This window comes from Schistocerca nitens, chromosome 6 (assembly GCF_023898315.1).
Source record: "Schistocerca nitens isolate TAMUIC-IGC-003100 chromosome 6, iqSchNite1.1, whole genome shotgun sequence".
Lineage (NCBI taxonomy): Eukaryota > Metazoa > Arthropoda > Insecta > Orthoptera > Acrididae > Schistocerca > Schistocerca nitens.
This window is the reverse complement of record NC_064619.1, coordinates 307,855,883-307,875,574: the sequence shown is the minus strand read 5'-3', so window position 1 is coordinate 307,875,574 and position 19,692 is coordinate 307,855,883. Positions and strand designations below refer to the sequence as shown.

General features: G+C 43.1%; 1 long non-coding RNA gene across 1 annotated transcript; it reads left to right on the top strand.

Moving 5' to 3' along the window:
- The first annotated feature begins 5,879 nt into the window (after positions 1–5,879).
- Positions 5,880–19,439, top strand: LOC126263660 (uncharacterized). Its single transcript, XR_007546878.1, has 3 exons — positions 5,880–5,922; positions 15,201–15,365; positions 19,316–19,439. It is a non-coding gene; the product is annotated as an uncharacterized LOC126263660 (long non-coding RNA).
- The last annotated feature ends 253 nt before the right edge of the window (positions 19,440–19,692 follow it).

Sequence of the window (19,692 nt, the reverse complement as noted above, 5' to 3'; positions counted from 1 at the left end):
GCCGATGACATTGTAATTCTGTCAGAGACGGCAAAGGACTTGGAAGAGCAGTTGAACGGAATGGACAGTGTCTTGAAAGGAGGATATAAGATGAACATCAACAAAAGCAAAACGAGAATAATGGAATGTGGTCAAATTAAATCGGGTGATGCTGAGGGGATTAGATTAGGAAATGAGACACTTAAAGTAGTAAAGGTGTTTTGCTATTTAGGGAGTAAAATAACTGATGATGGTCGAAGTAGAGAGGATATAAAATGTAGACTGGCAATGGCAAGGAAATCGTTTCTGAAGAAGAGAAATTTGTTAACATCGGGTATAGATTTAAGTGTCAGGAAGTCGTTTCTGAAAGTATTTGTATGGAGTGTAGCCATGTATGGAAGTGAAACATGGACGATAACCAGTTTGGACAAAAAGAGAATAGAAGCTTTCGAAATGTGGTGCTACAGAAGAATGCTGAAGATAAGGTGGGTAGATCACGTAACTAATGAGGAGGTGTTGAATAGGATTGGGGAGAAGAGAAGTTTGTTGCACAACTTGACTAGAAGAAGGGATCGGTTGGTAGGACATGCTTTGAGGCATCAAGGGATCACAAATTTAGCATTGGAGGGCAGCGTGGAGGGTAAAAATCGTAGAGGGAGACCAAGAGATCAATACACTAAGCAGATTCAGAAGGATGTAGGTTGCAGTAGGTACTGGGAGATGAAGAAGCTTGCACAGGATAGAGTAGCATGGAGAGCTGCATCAAACCAGTCTCAGGACTGAAGACCACAACAACAACAATGTTTATCCTGAAAAAAGCAAAAATTTCTTCTCGTAATGAGATTGGATAAAGATGGGTACACAATAACTTTTGATCATATCAAGAGATTCATTTTATTTATATTATTTTACCTACAGTCGCTAGTAGTCAAGAAGCCCACAGGGGAGCATGTTAAGCAGTTAGTTTCAGAAGCACGAGGCCCCTGAATCATATGTCCTTAATTATTATGACTGTGCGAACTTTATTATTGAATAATTTATTTATTATTTTCATAATGTTTATCCTGAAGAAAGGAAAATTTTCTTTTCGTAATGAGATTGGAAAAAAGATTGGTACACAACAACTTTTGATCATATCAAGAGATTCATTTTATTTATATTATTTTACCTACTTCTATGGCAAGTAGAATGTGTAACCTACGAAGCACTGCACGAATCAGGTTCATACTGAGAGTAGAACCATGGGAGACAATAATTATTGCGACATAACAGCACTTGTAATGAACGCCGAATCTTTTCATGTGCGTGATTTTACAATGTGGCTATTGGAAAACAAACTTGGGTTACATTCGTAAGCGGCACTCCGTCATCAAACAAATTCGCGTCGACACGCGTATCTCTTGTTAGAATTTTATGGGAATGTAACAAGAAAAAGCCTATCGTAAGTAAGATTCGATCCACAGACGTGCATACGAAGCTAAGTGCTCACCCCCTTGGCTACGAGATCCTTGATTACTAGCGACAATACGAAGTATGTAAGCACGCATAAAATGTTCAAATTCGATTTTCTCGAAAATGATCGAAAACTGCGTCTTGCTATGTGTACAGGGTGGTCCATTGATAGTGACCGGGCCAAATATCTCACGAAATAAGCATCAAACGAAAAAACTACAAAGAACTAAACTCGTCTGGCTTGAAGGGGGAATCCAGATGGCGCTATGGTCGGCCCGCTAGATGGCGCTGTCATAGGTAAAACGGAAATCAACTGCGTTTTTTAAATAGGAACCCCCATTTTTATTACATATTCGTGTAGTACGTAAAGAAATTTGAATGTTTGAGTTGGACCACTTTTTTTGCTTTATGATAGATGGCGCTGTAATAGTCACAAATGTATAAGTATGTGGTATCACGTAACATTCCGCCATTGCGGACGGTATTTGCTTCGTGATACATTACCCGTCTTAAAATGGACCGTTTACCAATTGCGGAAAAGGACGATATTGTGATTAGAATGCCCAACGGGCTTGTGCTATGTACGCTGCTCGTTATCCTGGACGACGTTATCCAAGTGTCCGCACCATTCAACGGACTAGTTACGCTATTTAAGGAAACAGGAAGTGTTCAGCCACATGTGAAACGTCAGCCACGACCTGCAACAAATTCATCAACAGCGGTAACGTAAACCGGCATAATACGCACTATTGGGCAACGGAAAATCCACGATGGCTGCGGCAAGTAGAACATCAGCGACCTTGGCGGGTTAATGTATGGTGCGGCATTATGGGAGGAAGGATAATTGGCCCCCATTTTATCGATGGCAATCCAAATGGTGCAATGTATGCTGATTTCCTACATAATGTTCTACCGATGCTACTACAAGATGTTTCACTGCATGACAGAATGGTGATGTACTTCCAACATGATGGATGTCCGGCACATAGCTCGCGTGCGGTTGAATCGGTACTGAATAGCATATTTCATGGCAGGTGGATTGGTCGTCGAAGCACCATACCATGGCCCGCACGTTCACCGGATCTGACGTCCTCGGATTTCTTTCTGTGGGGAATCTTGAAGGATATTTGCTATCGTGATCCACCGACAACGCCTGACAACATACGTCAGCACATTGTCAATGCATGTGCGAAAATTACGGAAGGCGAACTACTCGCTGTTGAGAGGTATGTCGTTACACATATTGCCAAATGGATTGAGGTTGACGGACATCATTTTGAGCATTTATTGCATTAATGTGGTATTTACAGGTAATCACGCTGTAACAGCATGCGTTCTCAGAAATGATAAGTTCACAAAGGTACATGTATCACATTGGAAAAATCGAAACGTTCAAACGTACTTACGTTCTGTATTTTAATTTAAAAAACCTACCTGTTACCAACTGTTCGTTTAAAATCGTGAGCCGTATGTTTGCGACTATTACAGCGCCATCTATCACAAAGCGAGTAAAGTGGTCCAACTCAAACATTCATATTTCTTTACGTACTACACGAATATGTAATAAAAATGGAGATTCCTATTTTAAAAAACCCAGTTGATATCCGTTTGACCTATGGCAGAGCCATATAGCGGGCCAACCATAGCGCCATCTGCTTTCCCCCTTCAAGCTAGACGAGTTTCGTTCTTTGTAGCTTTTTCGTTTGACGCTTATTTCGTGAGATATTTGGCCCGGTCACAGTCAATGGACCACCCTGTGTATGTTGAAGTCCTGTACGTGCCCTACACGGCCTGTCAACACGAATCAAATTGGTGAAGAGAAGTTCGTACTGTCGCCTTGTAAGACTAGAACACAACAGTAGCGCTCAGAAGAGAGTACGTGTTCCGGGTTTCTGCTGAGCCGTGGATAACAGGTGCTTCACAGTGAGCGACTGGAATGGCGCGGCAACTGGAAACATTGTTCGAAGTATAACTGTCGCCGCTTGGACTGGCCACGCGGTTTGATGCGCCGTGCGAGGCCCCTCCCGCCGGAGGTTCGTGTCCTTCCTCAGGCATGGGTGTGTCTGTTGTTCTTAGGATAAGTTAGTGTAAATAGCGTGTAAGTCTAGGGACCGATGAGCGAAGCAGTTTGCTCACTTAGGAATTCACACACACACACACACACAAGTAGGACTGTCGATTCTTTTAAAAATATTGGGAATCGTATACATCGACGTTTAATAGAATATCGTAATCGGGTCTCGATAAATCGAAAATGTGTATGGATATAGATATTTTGGCGAAAAAATGTCGGCGTACTTGCCTATAAAAATATCGGCTGCACACTGTAAAATACTTCCAATATTCAGGTATTCTGTGCGTCAACAAACGAGCAGCCTGTCCATCGTCCTCTGAAGCACGAGTTGAATGGACAACGATGCACTTGCACGCTTTGCGAGAACCACTTTGCTAACAATGGTAACCACGTGTTAAGTGGCACAGTAAAAGGTGTCCGATGGGACCGTCGTTCGGTTCCATCCCATATCGGATTTGTCTGGAACACGCCATGTCGACTTCCTGTTTTTTTCATTTCTGCCAACGCCAGCGACCTAGTACTTGCAGTGTCGAAACTGCGTGGTATAGCTAAACGTTTCAGTTTCTGTTGGTAGCGGCGAGCGGCAATGGCGTCAGCATTTTACCTCACACGTCTCCGTCCACCGTAAAGACCGATCTTGTCATTTAGATATATGTCCATCATTTTCGGCAACTGTTTTGAAGAACGAAAAAATAGCACACTAGTTACGTTAAAAATTGTTTTTTATCGCAGCTGGTGTGCTATTCCTTCGCATCAGAAATCTGGTTATTCCATTCACATCGCCAACCCCAAGTGCAGTCGGACATCTTCTTTTCTTCCTTCAAACAGTCAGAGGGAAAGATTGGACCTGTTGAAAGCTCAAAAAGTGGTAAGACTCCTTCAGACAATGAAAGTAAAACTATGTCTACTACTATTTCCAAAGAACAACTTCAAATATTTACCGGAAATTGTGAAAAAATACAATATAAAATAAAAATATCGTCACAGCATTTGCTTTTTTGGTATCGCTATGTCGGTGGAACAAATAATGGCGATACATATTTATCGATATATTGTAGAATAAAAGTCGATATATCGATATTTGTCAACAGCCCTACTCTAAAGTAAAAGTACGCGGGGCAATACGTTTCCTGTGGCCAAAACGTCTAAATTGCACACAGATTCGCCGTGAAATTCTGCTGGTACATGGACCAAGTGTATTGTCGCGTCCGTCTGTAGTGAAATGGTGCCAACAGTTTGGTCAAGGCCGCACAGATATTGGTGTCGCTGAATGGTTAAAAAAAATGGTTCAAATGGCTCTGAGCACTATGCGACTTAACTTCTGAGGTCATTAATTTCCTAGAACTTAGAACTAATTAAATGCCGGCCGGGGTGGCCGAGCGGTTAAATGCACTGCAGTGTGGAACCGCACGACCGCTACGGTCGCAGGTTCGAATCCTGCCTCGGGCATGGATGTGTGTGATGTCCTTAGGTTAGTTAGGTTTAAGCAGTTCTAAGTTCTAGGGGACTTATGACCACAGCAGTTTAGTCCCATAGTGCTCAGAGCCATTTGAACCATTTGAACTAATTAAATCTAACTAACCTAAGGACATCACACACATCCATGCCCCAGGCAGGATTCGAACCTGCGGCCGTTACGGTCGTTCGGTTCCAGACTGTAGCGCCTAGAACCGCACGGCCACTCCGGCCGGCTCGCTGATCGGGATGTGCAGATCTTGCACCATACGATTTCTATCCTTTGGGCAAACTGAAAGGACATATGGGAGAAAGAGATTTTCCAACGACGAAGACGTTTCCCAAAATGCTTCGTGACAAAGGAGTGGATTGCTATCGTCGAGGAACTGAAAGATTCGTAGAACGCTCCAACTGTCGATTACGGAGACTCTGAAGAACAGAGCAGTATTCAATAAAAGTTACTTGGAATGTCACAATGAAATGTAGCTTACTTGTTGAAATCCCCTCGTTATTTTAAACTCTAAATATTTTTATACATCATTTGTTTCAACATTTCCCAAGTGCTTAGTTTTAATGATTCTTTCATTTAGACCCTACTTTACATCAATTTTTTGATTAATCTGTATAGTCGTACAAATGTACGGAATAAAAAAAGGGAAACTCAATTAAGAAAAAGTCAGGAAGAGAGACGAAATTGTTTTCAGTAAAGATTCCATTTTTCAGTGTGCTACAGTGCTTCGTAGGTTGAGAGCATTGGCTGCTACACAGAGAAGCGAAGATGTGTGCGGCACCAAGGACGCTGACACGCACAATCCTACGAAGCCTCCACACTGGGTCGCGCAACCAGCTGACAGCAGACAAACAGTAGAAAGCGTTGCGAGTATATAAGCAAGCAGGCAGCCGGCTGCCGACCGCACCAGTAGCGAGCAGCACATCGACTGGACAAGATGAGGATCGTAACGGTGAGTCACCGGGTCGCTCCACATCGCATACGCCTCCACGAATATTCTTTGCGCTGCTGCCATTCCAAGTTAAAATACAGCACTATTCGTGCGTAATTTTAAGTTTCATTGATAGCTCTCTATGTGTCTTATTTGGTACTTCATCGTTATCTGGGATATTTCCATATTCACTGAGCATTAAACTCTGCGGGTATTCTGCACTGCTATAGTTTGCAATGTATTGGCAGACACAGTACGCACTTGTCTTCCTCCGACCTAATACAAAGTTGCAAGTATCTTTTTGTGATAGGCTACCAACTGCGGTGCGTGATTATCAGTACAGTGATGTGTTGGTTGGGCGTAGGATGAAATGAGGGAAAAGGGTGAAACAAAATGGTGAGATAAAATGAAGATGGGCTCCATGCCTATCATCTCCGTGTGGCGGAAGAAAAAACGAAGGTATATTAGATTTTTAAAGTCCCATCGACTAGGTCAACAAAGAAAGATCCCACGTGTACCCTGCTCACGTGAGCAGTTTATCTAAGAAAATTCGTCTGTTATTACAACACATGCTCAAAATAAATGGCCAACTGCCTAGAGCGGTATATCAAACATGTAGGTCAAAAAGGTATTGTATCTATACACCTATTGTTCAGTTTCCTGCATACTCATCATTATTCTCGCTAAATCTCAGAATAAACTTTCTTGACATTCGGCTTAGATTTCCACCATATTCTGTTTCAATCAATCGAACAGTGACGCATTCAACACTTCATTATTTTCAAACCGTTGAGAAGCTAATAATTTATTAGGTGTAGAAGAAAGTGGCAAACAGTGATAAATGTGAAATGTAGAGGACTGTCTTTCCTCCTCTTGTTCTTCTTCATCGTAACTTCATGGAGTACACTTACAGCCTGTTCCGTCTTCATTAAGACCATCTGTTCCTCATCTGCCCTGAATCTCTCTTTCATATTGGTTTATAATTCATTACTTGTTGATCCGTTCTTTCTATTTGATGCATCCTTGCTATAATTTTCCGTTTAAACGGAACAAATTAAGTTTTTCTTCACAAGACTGGTTTGTGTCTGACCTCTGAGGGTACATCTTTTAACTTTCATTAAAAATTTCATTTCAGCCAGCTGTCGCCTATTCTTCTTTTGTCTTCCTTAATTAATGTCCGATAATCTCTTTCACTTACTAGAATAGGCGTATTCGGATTTTCTAAAACTTTAGCTTTGTACCCATTCTAGTTTTTACCCTGTGTTCTCTACGTTCTGTCCCATATCATTTGAAATTTCTTTAATTTATTAGAGACGTTGTTTTCACATTCGCAGCCTAACACCTCAAAATGTGACATATCTAGCGATTACTCATGCAGTACTATTTTGGAGCGTACTGTAAATTTCCCTTTATAGGAAAATTAACTTTAAATACCGACAGTTTTAGATGGTAGCTGTTACACATTTGATTTAGGCCATATGTCGCAAAATTGAGGTAATTTTCCGCCTTCCATATAATTATTTGCTCATCAAAATAGACCGGAGTAATTGTAGACACCTTGTTTAATTTCATATTTTCACTATCTAACAATCTCGTCTGAGTATGTACTGAATATAGTATCGTACAAAAAGTATACGCCTATTTAATTTTCTGCTAAGTCACGAACACCGGTATTTCTGTAAAAATATTATTTTTAGAGTACCAAGAAGCCATTTAAAAATCCAAATAAAACGAATGACATGTGTTAATTCATAATGCAGCTTCACTTTACTCTGTATAATAACATTTATCGTTGTCCGCGTATTATATTGCTGGAGATAGAAGTCACGAAAGGTAATATTAATAAGATTTTTTTCCTCCTCGCAGATACAGTCATTGTTGTTAAAGAAACTGCACCCTTCTTTGATGCGCCGAGTGAGGTGGCGCCGTGGCTAGAATTCTGGACTCGCACTGGTGAAGACAACGGTTCAAACCTGCGTCCGGGCACACTGATTTAGAGTTTCTGTGATTTCACTAAATCGCTTCAGGCAAACCACCCAACTGACTGTAACTGTTATGTTCGGCTACTTGGAGACCATTTGCCGCCATTCATTGACCTCATGTTCTCAAACATGTCATCGGGTCAGAACTGCTTGCGATTGGTTTGAAGAACGTTTAAGACAACTCAAGCGAATGATTTGTCCCCTCCCCCAGACTGCCTGTCATGAATCCTGCTGAACATTTGTGGGAAATAATCGAGAGGTCAGTTCGTGCACAAAATCCTGCACCGTTAGACTAGTATATGTTGGCAATTATGGACGGCTATAGAGCCAGCATGGCTCAGTATTTCTGCAGAGGTTTCCAACGACTTTTTGGTTCCATGCTACGTCACGTTGCTGCACTATGCAGGACAAAAGGAGGTCCGTGGCGCACCGCAAGAGGAACAGGACTTATAAAATTAACTGTCAATCTTTTCCCAGTGGCAGAATAAACTGTCAGTGACCTTTTGGCGTTCGCGAATAAAAGAAAGTGTATAAAAAAACAACTTCGATTAACCAATAATATTGTTGGTTACAATTGCACAAAAATAGAACGTTGAAATATTATTTAAACTTTGCTTTGAACGAGTCCAGTAAAGATTAACATATAATGAAATAATGATCACTATCCTCAAAGAAGTTGGTTGGTTGAACGATTTGGACGAGGGGACCAAACAGAGAGGTCAGCGTTCCCATCGGAAGGATAAGAAAGGAAGTCATCCATGTCTTTTCAAAGGAACCATCACATATTTATCAAAGGAACCATTCCGCGATTTAGGGAAAGCACGGAAAACCTAAATCAGATCGGCCGGACGCGGGTTTGAAACATCGTCCTCCCGAATGCGAGTTCAGTGTGCTAACCACTGCGTTTCCAGTCAGTGATCGGTTCAGTTGGATGACCAGGCCATGGTTTTCAGTCCAGGAGACGCGCTGCAGGTGATGTCGTTCTGTTACCAGCGGCATTCGCGTCGGTCGTCTGCAGTCATAGTCCATTAACCCCAGATACGATACACTGTCCTAACGGATGCGTTCGCCGTATGTCCCGCAATGATTTCTGTGGTTATCTCACGCAGTGTTGCTTGTCTATTTTGCACTAACAATTCTACGCAAACGCCGCTGCTCTCGCTCGTTAAGTGAAGGCCGTCGGCCACTGCATTATCCGTGGTGAGAGATAAAGCCCGAAATCTGGTATTCTTGGCGCTCTCTAAAAACTGTGAATTTCTGAACATTGAATTCCCTAAATATTCGCCAAATTGAATGTCGCATACGTCTAACAGCAACTACCGTTCTGTCGAGCGGTCATAATCAACTCAGAAACCTTTTTACACTTTTTACACGAATGAGATGAGTACTACGAACAGATCCGCCAATGCACTGCCCTTTGATGGCTCATGCACGCGATACTATCGCTATCTGTATACATGCATATCGCTGTCCAATAGTTTTTATCACCACAGTGTACATGTCAATTGCAACTGAATCACGCTTTATCGTAGAGCACCTATAACGCCCTAGTTAGCCCTCTTCAGCGGTAACTTTCAGTTTATACAGACGTTTTCACCACTAGGGAACCATATAATGGCATCAATAATGATAGTAATATGTGTTTTGGTATTTATTGCACCTGAAGCAATATACTAGTTTTTTTCGTTTGTGTTTCTTGCCGTTCATGAAGATAGCAATATCTGCATTGTTTCCGAGTTTTTGGGATATCTGCATTTATTGTCGAATCTTTAGAAGAATTGCGCCAAATTGTACCATAATTTGCGCAGACAAATTTTACTATGAAATCCAGTGCCAACATATACTAGTCTGACAACTGGCTGAGAAAAGAGCACAGTACAGAACATTACCGTAAACTAATGATGCTCATATAATTTAGGGCAAAGTAAAAATTATTTTAGAGTGGAATTTGTATGTAATGCTCGTAAGTGCTGTTTTGTTTCGAGATAGGATTAATAGAGGAGATAGAGTAGATCTAAAGAAAAATAAGGCGTTTACTCAGGGGTTGCTTAGTAAGCATGATAGCCAATGCCAGACATCACGAGACAGCTTTTGTACGTCTAGGACATGTATATCGTTGGAAATTCGAGAAAACGTAATTCAAGAATAATCACGCAACATTCAGCTTCTTTCCATACATACGCTATCTGTTCAAAAGTATCCTGACACCTGTTAGTGTACATTAATAGGGGATGTGTCCACCCTTGGCCTTTAGGACAACTTGAACTCTGCTGGGGACACTTTCATTCTGGTCTCTGATTACCTGTGAAGTAACAGCAGGTCATTCTTCCTACAGAGTCGAAACCAGAGAATGTAATGATGTTGCACGCTGGCGTATAGAGCGAAGGTATCTTGTTAGTATAGATTACGAATTACATTTGCTTACATTTTATGGAAAATCTGTTAAACTTCTTTACAACAAAATTTATATTTTGTGTAATAGAACTGGTATATAGAAATTTCTGGACCCTATTTTTTTGTGGTTCTCATTTTGTTATTTGCTTACAGTTTTTCTTAATAACTTCACCGTCACTATGAATGCAAACATCAATCCTAACGCAGCACGCATGTGATATAGCTCGTCACATTTCAGATTAAAGGGCATGCAAATACACAGCAAGCAAAAAAAGTAAAATACCCTGAAGTAGAGGAAGAAACGCAGTGAAACTTCATGTTCAAAATGTTCAAATGTGTGTGAAATCTAATGGGACTTAACTGCTAAAGTCATCAGTCCCTAAGCTTACACACTACCTAACCTAATCTGTCCTAAGGACAAACACACACATCCATGCCAGAGGGAGGACTCGAACCTCCGCCGGGACCAGCTGCACAGTTCATGACTGCAGCGCCCAAGAGCGCTCGGCTAATCCCGCGCCGCAAACTTCATGGGTTGGGAGGGTACGTCATATTATTTCAGTGATTACAAAAGTAAATCAAATTTTTAAAGAATTTCGCAGAATGAGCTAACTTATCAATAGGATATGGCAGACCCTTTGGCCTGGATGTATGTACTGATTCCGTTGGTAAGGGCATCACAAAGCAGTTATATCCTCTCCTAAGGCAAGATGGCCCACAACTGTTGTAACTTCTGGATACGGGCACCGGGACGGAGTGAATTTGAGAGCTGGTCTCACATATGTTACATCGCGTATAGTTCTGGGGATCTTCCTGGACACTGAAGCACCTGAAAATCACGCATACAGTTCATAGAGATACATGGTGGTCGAGCATTGTTCTCGTCAAAACTGGCACCACGGTACTGTCGCATGAGATGTAACACATGAGGCCGCGGAACGCCTGTGACGTCAGAGTTCCCTCAGTCACTAACAACAGCGAACTGAAGCCATAACCATTGGCTTCCCACACCATAACGCCAGGATTAATACCGCTGTGGCTCTTCAAAACAATGGACGAACGGGAGCTCTCCCAGGTCTGTGACGTGCTCGCTGACAATCGTCATACGGTGCAGCGCAGAACCGCAATTTATCGCTGAACACATTGCAAAGCCATGCAGCAGCAATCCATGCCTCCCAGTCCAGCAACACTCCAAACGCTACCATTTGTTGTTATGTTAACGGCAGCCTACGCATGGAATGATAATTTCCTAGTGCGGCTGCTGTTTTTCTCCAACCAATAGTGCGGCATGTCACAGAATGTTGCAGGGAGTCAGTTACCTGTTCCCGGACGCCAGGCACAGATGTCAGTGGGGTTCGACGTTCTTGGTGCTCAGTGTGGCTGTCGTCGCTTGTCGTGGTCAGACGTGGTCGACCAACCTTTACGACGAGCATTCCTGCCCTCACGTTCCATGTAGTCCAACATCGGGCCACTGTCACATTCGAATGGTCCACAGAACTGAATACTGCGCGGTCCGACCAGCCGGTCACAAAGAGGGCCCTTTGAAACTCTGTCAGGTGCTGATAACGCTGTCTCAGACGAGAGCGAGGCGTCTTCATGTCTTTCACAGTCATCACTCAACATATGATGCTGTTCACGCCACTTATATACACTACCAGGCATGGTAACAACACCAAACACGAATAACACTAATGCACTCTGGTTGCCATTCAACCTCATAGCAGTTCCAGTTGTTGCACGCACTGTATATAAACATGGAGGTAATTGCCCATATATTTATTGTGTATAACCTTTGAAACGGGTATTTGTGAGCTGAGCTACGACTCTTCAATTGTATTGTGTTAGTACTGATCGCATCACGTCCACTGATAACTGAAAATCTAATTATTCCCCTTTCACGAAGGAGTATTATCATTATTATCTGTCGTAACTGATGGTTTCTTCTTCTCTTAACCCATTAGCATGTTTCCGTTAGTCAAGATTTATATTTATTATTCACATTTTTGTAAATTATAAGCCTTTCTTTTCTTTGTTTATCAATACTGAGAAGAATCTGTCTTAACCCGTAAACCTCCCGTTTGACGTTTCACGTTACTGCAGTGACCATACTACTGGTATGAGCTGCAACGACTGGGCTGCAGCTACCAAGAAAAAGTCATGTTAGAGATTGAATTCGGAACTATTGAAAATTTATGAACTTTATGAACACGTGTAATCTGTTATTCACGATTATGTTCGTATTACGTCTGTGGCTTCAGAGAACTAACTATAAATCCAATGATATTCTTTTAATCCTTCACTCGATAGCAGTCTCTGATATTAAACGCTTACACATTCTTGCAGTAGACTGTGACGTAAGTGGAGTGTTTTGCATTGTACACTTACTCAATTCACACTTAACATGGTTTCGTTTGTTATACATGTGTATTGCGAATGCAGTTGTTATACAGTCGGTCGCTTCTTCCGGGCAGTTACTTCACTTATATCCTTGAGTAAATCGATCGAAGCTACTGAAGAAACCTGGACTACCGATGTACTATGTAGCATAGATCTTGATAAACACTGTTTGCAGCCGGCCGCTGTGGCCCATCGTTTCTAGGCGCTTCAGTCCGGAACCGCGCTGCTACTACGGTCGCAGGTTCGAATCCTGCCTCGGGCATGGATGTGTGTGATGTCCTTAGGTTAGTTAGTTTTAAGTAGTTCTAAGTCTAAGGGACTGATCACCTCAGATGTTAAGCCCCATAGTGCTTAGAGTCATTTGACCCATTTTTGAATCGTTTGCCACTTCCAGTTGCTAGACAGTCTTTGTAAAAATTGTTTCTAAACGAATGTATCCACCGGCAGAGCAATATTTGATAGTCAACTTTATTCACAATAAAAAGTTATTTCTGGTGAATACGAATAGATACACACTTCAACAAAAGTTTTTCACGACCCCTTTACGTCGTTATGCTATTTTGTCTAAAACTGACACAGTGAGACCGTCGCTGTATACAATTAATGTAGATTGATTCTTACAAAGAAGAAGACAGCAACCAGCCACTATTAATACTGCTATTTATTTAAGTAAATAGCGCTATTTACTTAAATAAATAGCAGTATTAATAGTGGCTGGTTGCTGTCTTTTTCTTTGTAAGAATCAACCTACATTAATCCTTTATATCGTATTTCAAAGCAAAGAAAACAAAAACTTGCTCTGACGCATATTTATTTGCAATTTGACCAGATCACCAAATAAAAAAGAAAGTAGAAACATTTGTGTAATCTGTTTCCCATGGGAGGTTTTTCGCAGCGTTTCTGGGCAACTTCAATACAATGTGGAACGTCCTTTTGCTCAGATGCAAATTGGAATACATCGTGGCAGATGAAATCATCAGGCTCTGGCCCAAATTATCCATTCTTCAATAGCGGTTCTGCAAAGTCGCGCTGTGTACGTGTTTGTTGTCGACATCCAAAAATAGCTTGTTTCAGTCACACACTTTCGATACACTTTATGTTTGGGAAACAGACTGGCCGCCCCATTCTGGTAATCCCAGGATGCTAAGGAAGGTGTTTACTAGAACAGCATGATGAGCTTTCGAGTTATCGGCTATAAAGATGAAATTGTCATCAAAATGCTGACGCTATGGTTCGACTATTGGTTGCAGAATCTCGTCCCTGTACAGTAGAGCACCGAGATTTCCCTCAACAATGACAAGAGGTGTACGGTGGCCCCATGTAAGTCCATCCTAGGGTATCACTCAATCACAACGTTGTTGCACATGAGGGACACAGCGTTGGAGACTTTCAATATTGCCGGGCTATCTCCAAACACGTTGTCAGTGATTATCAGGGTCCAAACAGATCCGAGTTTCCTCGATAAACAACACCCTACGCCAATCCTGAGGCGTCCATTCTGCATGATTTCTTCCTCACATGTAACGAAGTCCATGTTGTTTTGGTGTACGACGTGGTGTTCGCCTAGGTCGTCGTGAATGGACATTAGCATCACACAATTGTCTCCTGACTGATGCGATATGTTACGTCCTGTAGCCTCTACGAACGCCAAATTGAGTTCTGGAGCAATTATCTGACGGTTCCTTTGACTCAAAAGTCGTAGTTATCGACCATCAAGCTTACCTGTCAAACGTAGACGGCCTGTGTGGTGCAAGGCATCAATACTACCTGTCAATCGGAGCTGTCTGTATGTTCGCAACACACCACTTTGACTCTGGTGTACGGGTGGAGCAACTTCCCAAGTTGACAAGCTTCCTACGCGTAACGTGATGATGCGGACCCGATCATTGCTTGCGATTGTCTTTCGTGGCGTAGTGGATGTTGACTCCATTGCTCCACAGACGTCTCTAATGATGATGATGACGTTTGGTTTCTGGGGCCCTCAACTGCGGGGTTATCAGCGCCCGTGCAAAGACCCAATTTTTACACAACCCAATTTTTGTACACAGTCCACTCTAACCACTGCCGTGGGTGATGATGATGATAAAATGATGAGGACCCCACAAACACCAAGTCCCCAGGCAGAGAAAATCCTCAACCTGACCTGGAATAGAACCCGGGACCCCGTGATGCAGGACAGCAACGTTAGCCACTAGACCCCCAGCTGCGGACGATGTCTCTAATGCGTCCGTACTGCTACTTTATTTTCAGCTCAAATGCTGCAATCCACTCCAGTGTGGCATTCTATCCGAAGGTAGCGCTCGTGGTAACTTTATGTATGTTTAAAAACAACGTCGGGGGTGACCTTCCAATTGGTACAGGAGTAGTCATTATAACAACACACCAGCAAGACTTATCTGGGTGATGCAACACACCTTTGTTTGTAGCTGATTTGATACTGGAATTGTCAACTGTGAGCTTACATTTACTAGGATAATTAAAGTTGAATCTGAGTTGTGCTGAGGTGTAGCGAATGTTTGCTTGCAGGTAATTTTCCTGATCGTCCTGGCGTTGTCTCTGGTCATGGCGATGCCGGCGGGATCAGACTCAGACCCGACGGACGGCGACGAGGACACCAGATCCAACCTGTTCCTGCTCAAGAAGAAACTGCTGTTAAAGAAGAAGTTGCTGCTGCTCGGCTGATATCCATAGGTACCACACGGCACAACTACTTTGTTCTCATACGATGTGTCCAGATACGGTACCACGGCAGCATTCTCATTACTGCGCGCCAACCACACCCTGCACTACGCGACTGGTTATATATAAAGTTACAATATATTCGTTTGGAAGCTCCTCTTGCATCAGCTCCAACTTAGGTTTTCTTTTTCCCTAGAAAGAGCACAAGTCTGAGCTCATTGTCTTATCCTCCCCCCCCCCCCTCCCCTTTCAGACCATCCTCGACCTCAACAACAAATCGGAATAACAACACTTTTCGTAGACTGAAAGAGGAAAGCTAAATAGTGAAGTCAGTCAGTTTGCTCTCCAGTGGTGACTACAATGAAGAGAAAAAAGAACAGACGTATTTTATGTCCAATTGTAAACAGACATGAGCTTTTGCACAAATTGGTGGGTGTTTTTAAGTATTTTACGATGACAAATGTTCATAAAGTGACAATTTTTGTCCACTTGACATCTTGTGCATGAGGTTCAGCGAAGATGAACATATTTTACTAAAAAAAAGTGTTTAAGACCTGAAGATGACAGCTAAGACTGTTGAAACGGGTTGTATTGAATAAAAAATATTTTGAGTGATAGGCCTATTGGCTTTTGAATGATTTTTAACAATTAAAACAGATAGCCCTTCAATACTCTCATAATGAGAAAATTCAATTTATGTCCAAGAACGGTTATACGCTTGGCGCAACTATATGTATGCACATTTAAAGCGAACTGGAAAAAAATACGCATATACTTGTACCAAAGATTTTTCATATACAGTAGAGGCTCGATAGGTCGAGATGAACGGGACCGGAACCACCTCGAACTATCGAAAACTCGGACTATCGAAATTTAAATGGGAAAAAGAAATATTATGATACTGTAAGTAATACAGGTCAAAATATGAACTTTATTAAAATAAAATTATTTACACATGCAATTTCATTGGCAGAATAACAATAATTATTTATATACACTCCTGGAAATTGAAATAAGAACACCGTGAATTCATTGTCCCAGGAAGGGGAAACTTTATTGACACATTCCTGGGGTCAGATACATCACATGATCACACTGACAGAACCACAGGCACATAGACACAGGCAACAGAGCATGCACAATGTCGGCACTAGTACAGTGTATATCCACCTTTCGCAGCAATGCAGGCTGCTATTCTCCCATGGAGACGATCGTAGAGATGCTGGATGTAGTCCTGTGGAACGGCTTGCCATGCCATTTCCACCTGGCGCCTCAGTTGGACCAGCGTTCGTGCTGGACGTGCAGACCGCGTGAGACGACGCTTCATCCAGTCCCAAACATGCTCAATGGGGGACAGATCCGGAGATCTTGCTGGCCAGGGTAGTTGACTTACACCTTCTAGAGCGCGTTGGGTGGCACGGGATACATGCGGACGTGCATTGTCCTGTTGGAACAGCAAGTTCCCTTGCCGGTCTAGGAATGGTAGAACGATGGGTTCGATGACGGTTTGGATGTACCGTGCACTATTCAGTGTCCCCTCGACGATCACCAGTGGTGTACGGCCAGTGTAGGAGATCGCTCCCCACACCATGATGCCGGGTGTTGGCCCTGTGTGCCTCGGTCGTATGCAGTCCTGATTGTGGCGCTCACCTGCACGGCGCCAAACACGCATACGACCATCATTGGCACCAAGGCAAAAGCGACTCTCATCGCTGAAGACGACACGTCTCCATTCGTCCCTCCATTCACGCCTGTCGCGACACCACTGGAGGCGGGCTGCACGATGTTGGGGCGTGAGCGGAAGACGGCCTAACGGTGTGCGGGACCGTAGCCCAGCTTCATGGAGACGGTTGCGAATGGTCCTCGCCGATACCCCAGGAGCAACAGTGTCCCTAATTTGCTGGGAAGTGGCGGTGCGGTCCCCTACGGCACTGCGTAGGATCCTACGGTCTTGGCGTGCATCCGTGCGTCGCTGCGGTCCGGTCCCAGGTCGACGGGCACGTGCACCTTCCGCCGACCACTGGCGACAACATCGATGTACTGTGGAGACCTCACGCCCCACGTGTTGAGCAATTCGGCGGTTCGTCCACCCGGCCTCCCGCATGCCCACTATACGCCCTCGCTCAAAGTCCGTCAACTGCACATACGGTTCACGTCCACGCTGTCGCGGCATGCTACCAGTGTTAAAGACTGCGATGGAGCTCCGTATGCCACGGCAAACTGGCTGACACTGACGGCGGCGGTGCACAAATGCTGCGCAGCTAGCGCCATTCGACGGCCAACACCGCGGTTCCTGGTGTGTCCGCTGTGCCGTGCGTGTGATCATTGCTTGTACAGCCCTCTCGCAGTGTCCGGAGCAAGTATGGTGGGTCTGACACACCGGTGTCAATGTGTTCTTTTTTCCATTTCCAGGAGTGTAGACAAGTAATAGTGAAGTGTATTTTGTTTGGCGAAGCTGCAACGTTTCCTCGCGGCAATGTCACGCCCCCGTCTCAGGAGCAGTAGGTCAGTTGGCGTCGCCTCAGGCTGTTGTTCCACGTAGCATATGGCGGCCTCGAGAGCAGCGTAGCCATCGGTGTGATTCATCATCGGTGCAGCCTCTGCCTCGTCATCCTCGTTACTCTCACACTGCGATGGAATGTTAACCATGTCAATTATAGAATGAGTCTGTCACTTCCAACTGTTCGTCCGAATTTAACCACTCGCCTACTTCCACCTCTCCTGCCTCTTCACACCTTGGCAATCTTCTGATTAAATTACGCAATGGTTGATCGTCCTCATCTGCTAAATCTTCAGTTTCTATGTCTGGCATACTTCCCTGCAGAATTTTCCTCCATGACTTAGAAATCGTGTCTGACTTTTTTCGCTCCAAGATTCGCTATCCCAACACAACGTCCTTCAAAGTCACTTTCATCAAAGCTACTACAATACTTTCGTTGTCTTCGGAATGCAGGATTGACTGAGCAATTGCCATCGATACTTTTCTTTAGACTTTCCAGAACGCGCTGATCCATGGGCTGAATGGGACAGGGAACGTTTGGTGGGAAAAACAAGGCGCGGATACTGTCGCACTGCAGTTCTTCTGCACTTGGATGTGAGGATGCATTATCCATGAGCAAAACTGCTTTGCATGGCAGTCGCCTTTCTTTTAAAAAATTCTTGCAGTCAGGTACAAATAAGTTAAGAAACCAGTTCTTGAAGATTTCCTGCTTCATCCAGGCATTATTCTGATGTGTATAGACAACCGGAAGAGCTGAGATGGATAGATTCTTGAATGCTCTTGGCTTGGCAGACTTCCCAATCACAACTAGTTTGTGGGTTCCAGTTGCATTTGAAGCTCCCATAACTGTGAGCCGCTCTTTGCTTTTTTTGTGCCCGGGAGCACTTTTTTCTTTACAAGAAGCAAGTGTTCTCGCTGGTAACATTTTAAACTTTAGCCCAGTTTCCTCACAGTTATATACTTATTCATTAGACAAATTTTCGTCAGTTATGATTTTTTTAAACTCGACGATAAATTTTGAAATGTTCTTGCAACAGGGCAGCGAGCTAATCGTCGGTGTTGATTGCATTGTTGTCTGCTTTGTCACTGAGCTGTACTCTCCCTATCTATCTTTTGTCTTTTGCAATGATGTTTTCATCATTTATCATGTCAGTAAAAAAAGAAAATAGATCGTTGCAATCCTTCTTTTTTTAAAAAAAAAAAAAAAGAGGCTCCGATTACTGGAAACTCGAACTATCGAGACTCTACTGTATTGCATTTTACACTATTAAACGCATAGAAACCTCGTGACAACTTCTCCTTAAAGGCGAATAGAGTACAGAAATTTGACATCGAAAGAAGCTGTTCCTCTTATTACGTAAAATAACTTTCTATGTACTGCCCCCTTTCCAAGAAAGTAGTGTAAGATTTACACGTACGTCTTCGTTGAGAGAAAATTAATGCAATTCTTTTTTTGTTCCAGATTCGCCATCAGCTTCGTTTCAACACATTCGTAGACTACATTCGCCATCGCCTCTCCTGTATATTCCATTTTCATTACTTTCTTTTGTGTATATACTGTGCTCCAAATTGTAAATAAATGTGTGATATATTAAATGAAAACGTATTCATATTGGTTACCTGTCGAGTGCGTTGCCGCTTTGCCTTTACTAGCAGAAATTCTCGTGGAAGTTTGGAGCTGGCTGTAGATCGAGCTTGGGTAGCCAACAGGTAAGGTGACGCCGAGAATCTGGATTCGAGTCCCAGTTCGGAACAAATTTTCATTGTCGTCATTCTATTATACAGCTGATGGTTGTTCAAGTTCGCAATTGCGAATACATTTCATGTATTTCATAGCGG